Below are 15571 nucleotides of genomic sequence, written 5' to 3' on the forward strand. Positions count from 1 at the left end.
AGAAAGAGGTGTAGGTTAAGAAAAGTTTTGTTTGCTTTTTAATGGAAAAAACTTGAGTGTGCTTAAAAGCCAATGACAAAGATCCATTTCATGGGGGAAATTGAATATTAAAGAGAGAAAAAGTTAATCAGTCGTTCTTGAGGTTCCTGAGAAGGTGAAGAGCATAGCATTCAGAGCAAAGTGGAGGGATTGGCCTTATACAATGCCAAGGTCAACTCCTTCACTGTCACAGGAAGGAAGATGAGAATAGCTGTAGGGAGATTTGGATATTGGTAATGCATCGCTAGGCAATTGGCAGCAATATTATTGGAATAGGATAGACCACAGAATCTAAATTTGATAAGGAGAGAGATTAGAAAGATCAATGAAGTTGTGGAAGAATAGTCGCAGCAAGCATAACCTCTTTTAGATGATAAAGAGGTTATACTCAGAAAGTGGGGTGCTTCAATTAGAGCTTTTGGGACTGGAGCAATTCCAGATGATGACAAGGTTCCAGGTGGAACCCAGAAACACATGCTGATGTGAAAAATGTTGGAGAAGGTTACTGGAAACAAGTGGTTAAGAAGCTGAGAGGCCAATTGTTAGGTTGTCCCTGTCGTTGTTGTCATTCTCCAAAGAGATGGCAACACCTTGGGAAGAAGAGGTGGCAAAGGCTGGTGGGTGAAAGGGAGTGGATGAAAAATTTGAAGCCCAGAGGAACAAGGAGTAAGAGAAAGTTGTAGCATCAAATGGCATGGCCCCAAAAGAACAGAGTGTTTTGCTCGCAAAGGAGAAGGACCGCAGCTGGGAAGAAGGAAGATGGTAACTTCACTTCCTAACCCTGATGTCCTTGAAGTGTGGAAGAAGAAGCAGTCACCATTGCAGAATTTTGCAGAGAAAATTGTATGTTTAGGGGAAAGCTGGGGTTCAGGTGTGGTAAGGGGATGGAGGAACATCTAGAGAAGGTTATAGAGAGTTTGTTGATTTCAGAACAATAATTCTAGAGGGCATAGTGGGAGGGCAGCTCTGGGGAAGGAAGTATAGCTATTATGGGCAGATAGTGTGCCAGAGTAGCACTTCTCAAATTATAATGTGTATCTAAATGGCCTTGTTCAAATGCAGATTGTTATTCAGTAAATCTGGGGTGAGGATAGAGATTCTGCATTTCTAACAAGCTCCTGGATGATGTCAATGCTGTTGGTCCCAGACATCTACTTTCTCAAGGTATTAGGGAACGCATTTGTTTTATTTGGTGGGTGCTACAATTTTGGTGGTGACTGATGAAAGTAGGGATGATATTAATTAACATTTATTAGATTTACTATATGCCAGAGACTCTTTTCATATGTGTTACATATATAAACTCATATAATCTTCCTGACAACCCTTTGAGGTAGGTACTATTATTACTCCCTTTTACAGATGAGTAAACTGAGTCACTTGCCCAAGGATAAACAGCTGGTAAGATAGAGCCAGGATGTGAAGCCAGGCAATGGTGACCAGGGCTGACATGCTTTGCTATTTATGAGAGGAATGGAGGTTAATTTCAAGGGTCTGTATGAGGAGAATGAGCACTGGGACCAGTGGCCAGGGGGTCTTATCTCTCTTGGTAGGTGCTTTGGAAAATTTTGAATAAAGGAATACAGTTTTCCTTTGTTACAAAGATCCCACGGGGTGCACAGCACAGGGTACCATCTCTTAGATAATTTTGAGTTTGCAATTTAGGAATTTGCAATGATTTGTTAACTTCTATTTTCATAGACATGTGAACATAGCTCTAAATTTAAGTTAGTAGCTGTAACGACACATCTACTGACGAAATGCAGTCATTTCCTTGTTGATTCTTCCAGACCTTGCTTGTGTGTTGGAAGCAGGATGGTGGCCAGTTGATCTATGCCCCACCATATTACACTTGGATAAATAAAGACTCATCTACTATTTGGCCATCCTTAGTGCCCATGTGTGGGTGAACACTTTGATACTTGTAAAATCTTCCTTGGCCTTCTTGAAGAGCTTGGGGGCACTTAGAAGGACTCTAGAAACTAAAATCTTACTATAACAGCTGGAACATAATACCTCCATCCCCATCAAGTTGGCAAGCTCGTCATATTCTTTTGGTAAACTGATCACATTCCTTCCAGTTCCGCTTTCACTGGAGTTCTTCCTAAGGGAACCTACAAAGAGAGTAAGGAATAGAAAGATTCTTTATCTTAACAAAAAGAAAATCCAAGTTGTTTTCTCTTTTTCAAGCCATTCACTCATCTAGAAAGGTGGTATTGCCTTAAACCTGGGGATTCAAGTGGGGATTGAAACCCAGGACAGTGAAAGAGATCATCCTTTAATTCATACAATATTTAGCTAGAAATGTCTTATTGTTGGTCTTATACCTAAAGGTCAAGGACTTGAAGGAATTTCAGAGCTCCTATTTTAGTACTAAAAACCTGGTCTCAGGTCTCTGCCAGAAAATAGTTCATAGATTGAAAGAGTAGTGGCTCAAGAATTATTAAGTTCTTAAATTGTGTCTGTATTAAGTTTTAGATCAGTCACATTTCTAAAATCAAACTCTGGAAAGAGTCAGTGGAGTGAAAGATGAAAACTAGGGAGAAAATTCTCCTTTGGAAAATACCTTCTGCCCCCAAATTGGTAAGTTTCTGCCTGGAGCAGTATCTCAAACACCTCTGTAGGTTATCTTCATGAATGGCGACTTCAGCCTTTAGAGATTCTAGATGAATTAAATATGTTTTAAGGGAAATGAAATATATACTTTAGATGACCAGTGATAATATGTGAAGGGCATGCAATTGTGTTAATATCAGTACTCAAACTAATGCTTTGTTTATTTAAAGGATAGCTTGCTGTCTTTATTGGGCACCATTATCTTCTACTTGGAACGATCCAATAGCCTCTTAACTCACTTCCCATTTTCTATTTCACTCTGCTACAACGCATTCTCCATGCAGCAGTCATAGAACTTGAAAAAACAAAAAAATACATCAGTTCGCATTTTTGCTTGCCTTAAAACTTTACAGTGTTTTCTCTTTGTAATTAGAATGAAATCCAAACTCTGTATGTGATGCGACCCCTTATTAGTTATCCAATCTTTCTCATACCACTGTCCCTTTGGTCACATCATGGCGGCCCTGACAACTGGTTTGGGTTTGTTTCTGTCTTGGAGTCATGGCATTTGCTCCCTGCTGCCTGGAATGCTCCTTCTCAGATCTTTACGTGTCTTTTGGAATTCTCAGTTCGCTAGATTTTTGGCTGTGTTTCAATTTAATATAAGCTAAGTGCCATGATCATTTAGTTTTTGTTTTGTTGACATAGTGATCCACTTTACAACAATGTTTAGTATTTTCAGGGAATCATGAAAAGTCCTGAAACCTTAATATTTTTATTTCTTTTGATAAGAATATATTTTGCACTTCTACACCTTAGAAAATAGGATTTATAATAATAAATGAACCATTTCTTGATGACCCAGGGCCATTAGTATATATAATTGTTATTATGGTCTAATATAAAAATGTTCTCTGGGACTTCTGAGGATCTCTGTCCTTTTGCTAAATTATTCCATGCTGCATTTTGGGTTCTAAGATTTTTTCTTATAGTTCTATTAAAAAATCTATTCCTCCCTGTTAAGCTATGTCAGCTAATATATTTTACTGCTTTCAATGACTCTCCCAAACTCTACTGCCCCTTTCTAGTTTTCTGCTTTTACTGTATTATGTCTCAGAGAAACAGATTACTGAGCCAAATAAAATTGTGCTCAAAGTAAGAAAAATTGGCTCGGAGTTACTTTTATGTGCATTTTTACAAATGAAGTGCTCACATATCAGTGCAAGAAGTTACATCTATGTAGTTTGGCTTTTTGGAGGTGTTTCCAGTTTATTTCAGGTTTTTGATTACATGACTATTTCTTAGCTATATGAGAGCTAGATAAGAGCCAAGTGACAATTACTGTTTTCATTTTTAAAAAAGTTTCATACAATTTTGGTCCTTTCATCATCTTGTGATTTTGATCAAGATCAGCTCGTGAATTTTTAAACTTTGTTTTTCCAGCTTTATTGAGATATAATTGACATATAACATTGGGTAAGTTTAAGGTGTACAATGTGATGATTTGATACACAAAAATATTGTGAAATGTGTACCACAATAAGGAAAGTTAACACATCCTTCACCTCACATACCATGTTGTTATGGTAGAACATTAAACTTTATTCTCATAGCAACTTTCAAGTATGCAATATAGTATTGTTGACTATAGTCACCATACTATATATTAGATTCCTGGGACTTATTCATCTTAGAAAGTTTGTATCCCTTGGCCAATATCTCCCCATATTCCCCACCCCTTTGCATCTGGCATCTTCTTTATCCATCTTCTTTACCCATTCCTCTGTTGATGGACATTTAGGTTATTTCCATATCTTGGCTATTGTGATTAATGCGACATGTTCATAATAATGAACATGGGGGTACAGATATCCCTTTGAGGTCCTGATTTCATTTTCTATGGTTATGTACTCAGAAGCAGGATTACTGGATCATATGGTAGTTTTATTTTTAATTTTTTGAGGAACCTCCTTACTGTTTTCCATAATGATGGCACCATATTACATTTCTACCAACAGTGCCAGAGGGTTCCCTTTTCTCCACATCCTTGCCAGCATCTTTCTCTCTTTTTTTGATAATACCACTCTAACAGATGTGAGGTGATACCTCATTGTGGTTTTGATTTGCATTTCCCTGATGATTAATGATGTTGAGCATCTTTTCATGTACTTTGGAAAAATTCTATTTAGGTCCTCTACCCATTTTTTAAAATGAGATTGATTTTGTTTTTTGTTTATTTGTTTTTGCTATTGAGTTGAGTTCCTTATATGTTATAGATATTAACTGCTTGTCAGATGTATGATTTGCAATCTTTTCTGTCATTCTGTAGGTTGCCTTTTCATTTTGTTGGTGGTTTCTTTTGCTGTGCAGAAGCTTTTTAGTTTGGTTTAGTCCCACGTGTTGATTTTTGCTTTTGCTGCTTATGCTTTTGGTGTCATATCCAAAAAAGTAAATGCCAAGACTGATGTCAAGGAGCTTCCCCGCTATGCTTTCTTCTAGGAATTTTATAGTTTCAGGTCTTATATTTAAGGTCTTAATCTATTTTTGTGATTGGTTTAAGATAGGGGTCCAATTTAATTCTTTTGCACATGGATATCCATTTTTCCCAACACCATTTACTGAAGAGACTGTTCTTTCCTTATTGAGTATTCTTAGCTACCTTGTCAAATCTTAGCTGACCATATATGTGTGGGCTTATTTCTGGGCTCTCAATTCTGTTTCATTGGTCTATGTGTCTATTTTATTGCCAGTACCATACTGTTTTGATTAATATAGGTTTGTAATATAGTTTAAAATTAGCGAGCATGATGCCTCCAGCTTTGTTCTTTTTCAAGATTACTTTGTCCATTTGTGGTCTCCTGTGAGCCTATGCAAATTTATAGATTTTTTTTTTCTATTTCTTTGAAAAATGCCACTGGAATTTTGATAGGGATTGCACTGAATCTGTAGATGGCTTGGTGTAGTAGCACATTTTAACAGTATTAACTCCTGTGATCCATGAACACAGGATATCTTTCCATTTATTTATTTGGGTCTTCTTCAATTTCTTTCATTAGTGTCTGATAGTTTTCAGTGTATGGATCTTTCATTTCCTTGGTTAAATTTATTTTTAAGTATTTTGTTCCTTTGATGCTATTGTAAATGAGATTGTTTAACTCTTTTTCAGACAGTTTATTGTTAGTGTATAGAAATGTACCTGATTGTGAATTTGATCATATACCACAACCTGATTTCAAAAAGTACAGATTTGACCATGATAATTAGTCCTCCTAGGGAGAATTTCTATGAAAAACCATCAATAAAATCTCTTGGAGCTTCAAACAGAAAAGCTTTGTCAATGAATTGGAATATTCGTGAAGTGAGCACCAGGTAACCAACTACTGCCCAACATCATATTATTTCATGGGGTAAAATTTAAACAGTGTCTTAGCATTTAGGCTGCGGACCATATTTTAAGCTATTGCTCTAAAGTATGTAGCCCAATTTGGTGCTTCATTTTGAATCATGAAGGATTTTTTTTTTTTAATTGAAGACATGCTTTACTTATCTTAATTTACCTGTAATGCACTAAGGGGTAAAGCTGGCAATCTATTTAATGTAATAGAAAGTAATGTGGACTTAATATCAAATGGTAAAGAAGTGCCACAGAAATTTTGTGGATATGATGCTGTAAGCTCAGCTTCTCTGTACACCGGTGCCAAATTGATCTTGAAGACCGAGTTTTGGGTGAAGTAGAAAAGAATAGCTTTATTGCTTTGCCAGGTAAAGGGGGCCACAGCAGGCTCCTGCTCTCAAAAACTACGTGTCCCCACCCGGGAGGATTTGATGAGGAGTTTTATAGTAATAGTTCAAGGGTGGAGTTGCTGACAAGATTAAGGTGTGTGCAAGGTCTCAGGTTGTCGGCCTCCTAATCTTGATGAGCCTCTCTGGTCCCTTTAATCTGGCCTCAGGCCGATTCTTGGCTGCTCCTCCCTTGTTAGCAAGTGTGGAATCTGCCCTTTGGCTCTCCAGGAAGGTCATGGAGGCTGGAGTCTTGCCTACAAGAAACGGGAGACAAAAAGGCTTCCGTGTCCAGGAGCCCCACAGGGTCCTTTTCGGTTTCAGATATAATGAAGAAAAAAGCCCTTGAAATAGTTTATTTTAAATTCTCTTAACTACAAGTCAGTAGGCTTATATGTTCACTTCTTGGTTTAAATTCTTCATTAGGGTTGGAGTTGGTCACAGTTGATGGCAGTACCTCAATGCTTATTTCAGAGTTCCTGAAAGATCATTCCCTGCAAAAAAAATTTTCTGACAGGCTATAAACACAAAAAGGCAGTCTTTGGAGGTTAAAGATAGTTATGAGAAAGAGAAGAAATAAAGAATAAAAAATTGCAGCTTAAAAGTTTGTTTAGTCACATATATTAAAAAGGTTCTTTATCAACTCTCTTAAGTATTTTCTGAAGCCTTATGATTCAGTAAAAAGAACATATAATTCTTTGCTTTTAGCAAAGGTAGAATTACTTTTGGAAACTTTCCTGAAGAGTGTTTTTTTTTTAAAGAACTTCTCACATGTCTTCCCTTTTACATTTACTTCAGGAAGCGAGCGGTGGATGAGCAGAAAAGCGATCAAGAGTTGGAGGAATCTCAGTGTAACCTTGTTATACATGAGGTGGTGGAGGCGAGTCTCCACTGCACTTCCTGCTCTCAAAAGTTATCATCTGTCTAGTTATTTCCCTGTCTAGTTATCATCCTATAACAGCTCCTTTCTTGCCAGGTCATTAAGATCCCCTGCAAGCCTCCGTGACAAGCTCTGCCTCTCAGGAACTCAAGATTAATACTTTAGGGAGAGTTTGGGAATTCCTTGTAATCAAATTGATCTATGAGAGGTTTTCTTTATCTGCTGGTGTCAGGAATGCAGGGTAGGTGTAGAGTCAGTCAGGCTAACATAAACATGTGCCTGTATACACATTTTAAATCCATTCGCGCCAGCTTTTCTCTCTTCTATCTTATTTACCTAAGTCGTTAATTATCTCTCTATGAGATTAGTTTGTGTTAAAGAAAAATAAAATTCAACTCCACGTGAGACTAGGGCTGATACTGTGGTTCGGAGTAATATTTCAATTTGATTTGGATAAAGTTGGTGTTACCCCAAGGTGATTTTCCTATCAAATCTCTAGAAATCTTCCTAACTGACTGCAGTTGTCTTTAAATCAAGTACTTTCCTTTTCCACACATCGCCTTTATTAGCGGAGAGAGCCATGAATGGGGAGACATGATCTTTGAGGAAGCCACTTCATCTTTCTGGGCTTTGGTTACTCTATCTTAAGGTAAAAGTTTGGATTAGATGATTGCTAAGGTGAACCCACCCAGCTGTCTGGGCTTCATAAATCACCATTTCAGATGCTCTGTAAGTGTTGCAGGAAGGGGGACCCCTTCCAGGGTCTGAGAGTGGGCACTTGTCTAGCACTTGGAAATGAATTGTCCAAGGAGACACACGTGCTGACAAAGCAAGAGACTTTACTGGAAAGGGGTGCCCGGGCAGAGAGCAGCAGGGTAAGGGAACCTGGGAGAATTGCTCAGCCAAGTGGCTCATAGTCTCGGGTTTTATGGGAATGGGGTTAGTTTCCGGGTTGTCTCTGGCCAATCATTCTGACTCAGGGTCCTTCCTGGTGGTGTGCGCATCACTCAGGCAAGATGGATCCCAGCGAGAAGGATTCTGGGAGGTTGGTAGGACATATGGACTGGCGTCTCCTCTCTCCTTTTGACCTTTCCCGAATTCTTCTGGTTGGTGGTAGCCTGTTAGTTCCGCGTTCCCTACCAGGACCTCCTGTTGTAAGATAATTCATGCAAGTGGTTACTATGGTGCCTGGCCAGGGCGGGTGGCTTCGGTCAGTGTTTCCCCTAACATAAGCACCACACTTATGTTCATTATTAGGGTTTTCAACGTGATGTGTATGCTGGTCATGCCCTTAAGCCCATATATCAGTCACAATATGTTAAAATAAATAAGATGATCTCTGAGACATATTTGTTTGGTAAAGGTCAGACGGTTTACTAACTGTGCAAGAGTTCCTCAGGATTCTCTGCCTTCTACTTAACACTGATGCTGATAATTATGATGAAAAATGAGGGAGCAGGATGGCTATCAAGGGGAGGATTGTTCCAAGTTAAATGACACTGTTATGTTAAAATCATGATTTTTATGATCATCACCACCATGTACTAGGTGCCTATTTGCTTTTTGTTCTGCTTAAAAGAAGATTGGTAGGTAGAGGCCAGAATCCAGGTGACTTGGCTAGCATCTTGGTGGCTTCTGTGCTAAGTTGTGAGAGGTTTGGTTCAGTGAAGGGAGAAGGAAGCATGAGATGTCAACCAAAATGCAAAAGGCATTGGAGAAGGGCTAAGGAGGACGAGGAAGATTTTTAAAAGTAGGGCACCTAAAGAGAACAGATTTATTCTGTGCACTGTGAAAAACTTTATCTTGATGATGAGACAGGAAATAGCACAACTTATAAACTGTCACAGGTAATCATTACTAGTTTGGGGCTGTTCCCACCAATGAGTTAAGAGCAAATATTCAAATAGAAGGTAATTATTCCAATAGGACTTTCAGATGTTCTATTAAGTAAGTTGGAGGAAGCACATGGGACCCAATAGACCTGTAAGGAGGGCGCAGTTATTCTACACTAATAATAATAGACAGGAGCCTAGTGTGGGAAGGGTGCGGGGTAGAAGATAAATTAGTCACCTTTTGGAGAAGGATTAACTCCTTTAGGCCCCTAGGGTGCCATTCAGTACATACATTTGTGCTCTAATTAACACCCTTGGGTCCAAGTATTAATGCAGGCCAAGAGGGAAATGGTTTGCTCCCCAGGCATCAGGAACATAAGACCCATTATTAGTGTTTATAATAAAATATTATACTTACCCCACATCTTTGATCAAAGGCTTGTTTTTCCTTTTCTTTCCAAAACACTCTCATTAATCCTAGCACCAACCCTGGGATTAAGTGGCTGAAACCATGTATCATTATCTCCATTTTTGAGAGGAAGGAACTAACCCAGGCAGGCAGCAACTTGCTCAGGCCACGGTGAGTCAGATGTAGAAAAGGGACAAAAAAAATCAGAATTCCTGGCTTTCCTTCTTGGGCTAAAATTATCTTAGCTGATGAAAAGATGTCAGGAAGTGACTCCAGAATTCAGCAAATGCTTTTATTTCTCCCACTCATCTCCTCCTTACCCATAGTACTTTCATTTGATAGAGTTGGGAGTTTCTCCTTTCCTCAAGATGATTGAAGAGGGCCATTGGTCCACTGTGCACCGGCATTTTTGTTTTTTTAAAGTATTGCAAGTGTAGTTCTCTTGTGCCATTTAAAAATTCAAAGAAGTGACCAGACAATACATTCTACAGGAAAATCCACTTGTGAAATAGCATTAAAAAGAAATCTATCCTCTAAGTATTTAACAAGACAAGGGTCCATTTCAGCAATGGGAACAACTAAGTATCATGAAGGTCATTGAACATCTAGGCATGTGAGTGCTCAAGACCTGGAACTCCCACAGAGTAGGTAAATGACGTCTAACACATGTCATTTTGTGCCTTATTCTCCCTATGGATCTTCGAGTTTTCCTCTTCACTTTCCGAACAAAGTCTTCATTTCTTCAAATTATGGGATTCGTCTGAGAGCTGATTTGTAGTAACAATGTTGTGTTAGTTTCAGTTTTTTTTTAAGATTCTTTTCCCATATAGGCCACTACAGAGTATTTAGTAGGGTTCCCTGTGCTATACAGTAGGTTCTTATTAGTTATCTATTTTATAGTATATAAAGTAGTGTGTATATAGTAGTGTGTATATGTCAATCCCAGTCTCCCAATTTATCCCTCCCCTTCCCCCATCCCCTGATAACCATAAGTTTGTTTTCTACATCTGTCATACTACAGTAAATCTTAACTTTGCCTGTCTGTTAGAATCATCCAAAGATGATTCTTAAAAATCCCAATGTCCAGGCTGCACCCCAAACAATTCAACAGAATTTCTGGGTGTGGGACCAGGCTTTACTCTGAAAGCTCCCCAGGTGTTTCTATATGCAGTTAAAATTGGGACTCACTCTAGCTTTGGCCCTACACTTTGGCAAATGTCAGGATTACAGGGAACCTGGTGGTTCTAGGGCCACACGCTCAGAGATTCTGTATTCAGTGGGTCTAGGTTAAGGCCTGCGGATTTTCATTTTTAACAAGAGCCCGCTATATCCTCTTCGCCTTGGGGAGGCTGACTGAGTAGCCTTAGGACCACACATTGGGAAACAGTGGTGTTGACTGGTAATCCATTTAGAGTGATCCCATTTTAAATTCATAAGGTTCTAACCCAGAGTAAAAACCTGATCAATATACATTATTCGGTCCCTTCCAAGATGCCATATAAGGAACTAGAGCTTGCTTCAAACGTGTGGTAAAATTTTAAATTAGCACCCCAGTTTTGGGTTAGCTTTTTGTGACCCACTGTGAAGCTGCCTTAATTCACCAGACAAGAGGCAAGGGGCTGCCGCTGACTTGTGGAGATGGGCCTGGGAAGGTTTCCAGAGACTGTGTCTGTTGGCATGGGTGGATTTGCCCCTTGGGGTTCAGCCCATTGTTTTAGTCAATTTTATTAAACTTTAAAAATAAGCTTTTACTATAATTATCTTTTAGGTTTTCAACCATCTACTGAGATCTCTATAGGTTTACCAAGCATTCATTAAATGAAATCTTTTCTGATGAGCCTCATGTGATGCTGTTACATTTAATGTTGGATTTCCTGTTTGCTTTGTAATAAAATACAACTAAAATTTGCATTTGTTGAATTTTTCTCAAGTCTCCTTTCAGCTTCTTGGGTTTTCCATTCCTTGGAGACACACCATGCATTTCCCTTCTTATGAAATCTGAGCTGTGAGCATACTCTGTGCTTAACCCCTGCAGCCAACTCCAGTATAAATTATTCTTGGGAAAGGCCAACGGGGAATGACATTTTGTAAATCTTTGTTTCATTTCATTGAGTTTCAAGCCAAGTATACTAAGCAAGTATCAAAAAAAAAAAAAAAAAAAAAAAAAAAAAAAAGAAAAAAAGAAAAAGAAAAAGAAAAAGAAAAGAAAAGAAAAACAAAACCATATTGTTAGAGTCCTTAGGTTTTTAGGGCAAAATGAGTATGTTCACTAAATAGCACCAAATATACAGGAATGGAAATTGGCTTTTAAAAGAGTTAGGGTGTTCACTAATTAAAATGGCAATGTAATGATATCCTGGGCCCTTCTGAAGCAGTCAACCTTATAATTTATGGCCAGTGAGACTAAAATTTTGTAATCTGAAAATGATAAGGCAGATGGAGAATAGCTATTTCAGCCCTTTATCCTGGATTCTGAGAAGTTGACTTTAAGCACTGGTGACTTAAGCAGCTGTTCTCATCTCTACCATTCATAGTATGAGAATAGTGAACATTATTCTTGTCCTGAGCATTACTCTCAGTGCCTGGGCAGAGATGTCCTGGTAAGAACCAGCTTCTGGCCCAGGGGTAATGTGTAACTCTGGAATAGACATCTTCCTGATGACCCACGGGCCCAAGACCAAGGAAAAGAGGTCCCACTGGACTGAGATGGGGCTTAGCCACTACAAGAAAAACCCAACTTTGCCCAGAATGTATCACATTACCGAGTAGTTGTACAGTGAAGGAACTCGGATAGAGGTAGACTTATCTTCTAATGCATCCATTCATTCAACAAACATTTTAGATCCCCTACTGTATGCCAGCTCTTGTTTGGGTATTGGGGATATAGCAGTGAACAGAAATCCTTATCCTTGTGGAGACTGCATTCTAGTGGGAAGAGGTGACAAAAAGTAAAATAAAAAAGTGAACTATATAGTATGTAAGATAGTGATAAGTGCATTAGAGAAAAATAAAGCAGCAAAGGAGAAGAGGAAGGATGCAGGGAGGTAGGTGTTGCTGTAATTTAAAAAACAGAAATCAAGGAAGTTCTCACTGAGAAAGTAAGATTTGAGTAAGGTCCTGAGAGAGGAGAGAGTTATGTGGATATATGGAAAGAGCAGTCCAGGCAGAGAAAAGTATGTGCAAATGTCCTGAGGTAGAGAGTACCTAGCCTGTCAGAGGCAAGGGATCTGGATCTTTAAGGTTAGGTGGAATATACTTGGTTGGGGTTAACCAAGTGGACCTAATTATCCACTAATTAAAAATGCTTATTTACTAGGCTTGGAAATAGAGGCCCCTCCTAACTCCTGACTTCTCCTCATCTTCCTCTGCTCCTCCTCCTCCTCCACTCTTTTTTTCTCTTCTCCCAGACTTGTTCATGGAGCTATCCTCTGTTTAAAGTTTTCTTCTTCTTATAGATATCCCATCAAGGAGACTAGAGAATCAGAATTAAATGACCATGGCCTTGTCCCCTAAAGTAGATTCCACAAGATGACCCTGACACCTTATATCCTTATATGAAGACACTTCTAGCCACGTGAAAGCCACATGCAAAAGACAATTGCATTTCCTAACCCAACATTATATGAAAATTACAAATACCAATTTACAAGAGAAGACTAGCCTGTATTTTGGTCTGTTGAGAAAGGGATTGAGCTGGTTTGGATATCTCTAGGAGGTTACACGATGGTGTGGGAAACAATACACAGGCCCTGGCATCAGACAGATGTGGAGTTTAATCTCTAGTAGTGAAATTGCCAGAACTGTGTTTTTTTTTTTATAATCATTACAAGTTTTTGTGAGTTAAATATGTGGCAAACACCTCATTCATAATTGGAGGCCAATGAAATGTAGGAGTACCTTTATAAACAGTGAAAGAAGGAAAACAGTGAAAGAGCATATTTGTAGGGTGAAGCCAAGAAGCCAGTAGAGATTAAAAAGGTGAAAGGTCCTGCCCTTTCACTTTTGCACATTCCTGCAGGGAAGGCTGTATATAGGACACTGTTGTCATCACTTCCCTATAAAGCTGCCTCTGTGCCTCCTGGCTGGTGAGGCAGTCATGAGTAGATGTGGGGTGGAGTGACAGGGGCCACTGGGATGCTGGCAGCCCATGTTTATCAATGATTACCTTCTGGGTGTGGACTCAGTTGCTGATAACAACCGTAGGTTTAACTAATGTGATTTATGGCCTGTGAACGTGATCTGTCATGAGAAAGAATTAGTGCAAGTCAACTTTGATGAAGAGGTGACTTTCAGTTTGGCCCCTTTGAACCTTGATGACTGTGAAAAGACGTCCCCAGATCTCTTACAAGGAAATGAAAGAATGAATAGAAGGCACATGTGTAATGTCTGGCACAAAGGAGACTTTCAATCAATTGCTGTTGTCTACTGTGACAATCTCAATAAACATAGCATCTACTTATATTTAAATATTATTGGGTTTATTTTAAATGTGGTATAATATTAATACATTTAAGAGTCAAGTAGGATTCCATGAGAGTAAAATTATTACAGCTGTAAATAGCAAAACAGAAAGTGATAATTCATCTCGATAGTTTTAGGTCTAGGAGAAAAAAATGTGTACGAAAACCAAAACACACAGATGAAGTTTTGCCTAGATGAATGAACAATACAAAAAGCATCAAAAGCAACTCAGCACTTCTTTGATTCTACTCTCTCAAAATAAAAATGTAACTCTTTAATTTATCTTCTGGCGTCTTTTTTTAAAAAAATTGAAACTGGTTTCAACTGTAATTGATCATCATTCATGTGAAATGAAATGCTGCTGCCTCTTATAATAATTGAAATGATTCCATAATCATATACATGTAGGAATGGAAATGAAATCCAGAAAGAGAAATACAGCTTACTGTAGTTGAGAACTGCATGTCATTGGAAATCTGGTCAGGACATGCTGACTTCCTTCTCCTTGGTCAAGAAGCTCATGCTACTTACCGGAAAAAAGACAACAGAAATTTGGGAAAATGATCCAAGCTTTTCCTTCTATGCTCTAAAATTCACGCACCTGTATACAAGAAACTTTTGTATTATTTTATTGCTTCTTACTCTGTGCAATATATTTTCCACATTGAATGCACTCAACAATCCCATGAGAAAAGCATCATTATCCCCATTTATAGATGAGAAACGAGTTCATAATATATACCTTGCACCAGATAGCACAATGCATAGCACAAGAGATGAGATTTGAACATGAAGCTATTTCCACGTGACTAAACAAATAAGTGTTCTTTCTACTTCCCCACTTTGTTCTATGTGCCTAAGATGTTTTCTCTTCTCTTCCTACTTGGTTTCTACCCACCAACCCTTCTTTTGCACTATACGCTCTGCCTTCCAATCTACACTAGCCCGCATCTGCCATCTACTACTCAGGTACCTCTTCTATAAAGACGTCTAGGGGTCAGGGCAATTGTTGACAAAATACACTGTCATGCAGGAAGTTCCTCTAGGGTAATACGGAGTGATTGTTTGACCAGTATTGTGGGCATTATCTGGTAACTTGTTAGATAGGCCTTCAAATTTAGGAACTAAACTTGGCAATAAAAGATGGTTGCACGCATTCACAGCTAAACATCTCAGTTTCATGAGAAACACTGATGGGACCCTGTAAAATGAAAATCAGAAGTCTTAAGGAGTTGCACTGGGTCTTAGCCCTTTTCTATTTGCTCCCCTAAACATTCCTATCTCATATTCATGAATTTGATGTTTTTCAATAGTTTGTTTTGTAAAGGGGACATATGTTTTTCATCATGATTCATTCAAACCACTGCAGGATGCTCTTTAGAACTTAGAACTTCTTTCAGAGTAGATTGTCCTGATGAACAGTTAGAGATTTATTTGTGTGCAATATGAATCTTTATGCTAATAGTAAAAATTTATTTTCTAGCCTGGACTGAATATCTTCAGAAGTGTTTTCATAGCTTAATGGTCACAGAAAGCTGTCCTCTACAAATCACTCATTGTGGGCTCCTCGCTGTCTAGTGCTCCAAGAAGGGAGAGCTGTTAACAGGAGCCATT

This window comes from Eubalaena glacialis, chromosome 5 (assembly GCF_028564815.1).
Source record: "Eubalaena glacialis isolate mEubGla1 chromosome 5, mEubGla1.1.hap2.+ XY, whole genome shotgun sequence".
NCBI classification, from domain to species: Eukaryota; Metazoa; Chordata; class Mammalia; order Artiodactyla; family Balaenidae; genus Eubalaena; species Eubalaena glacialis.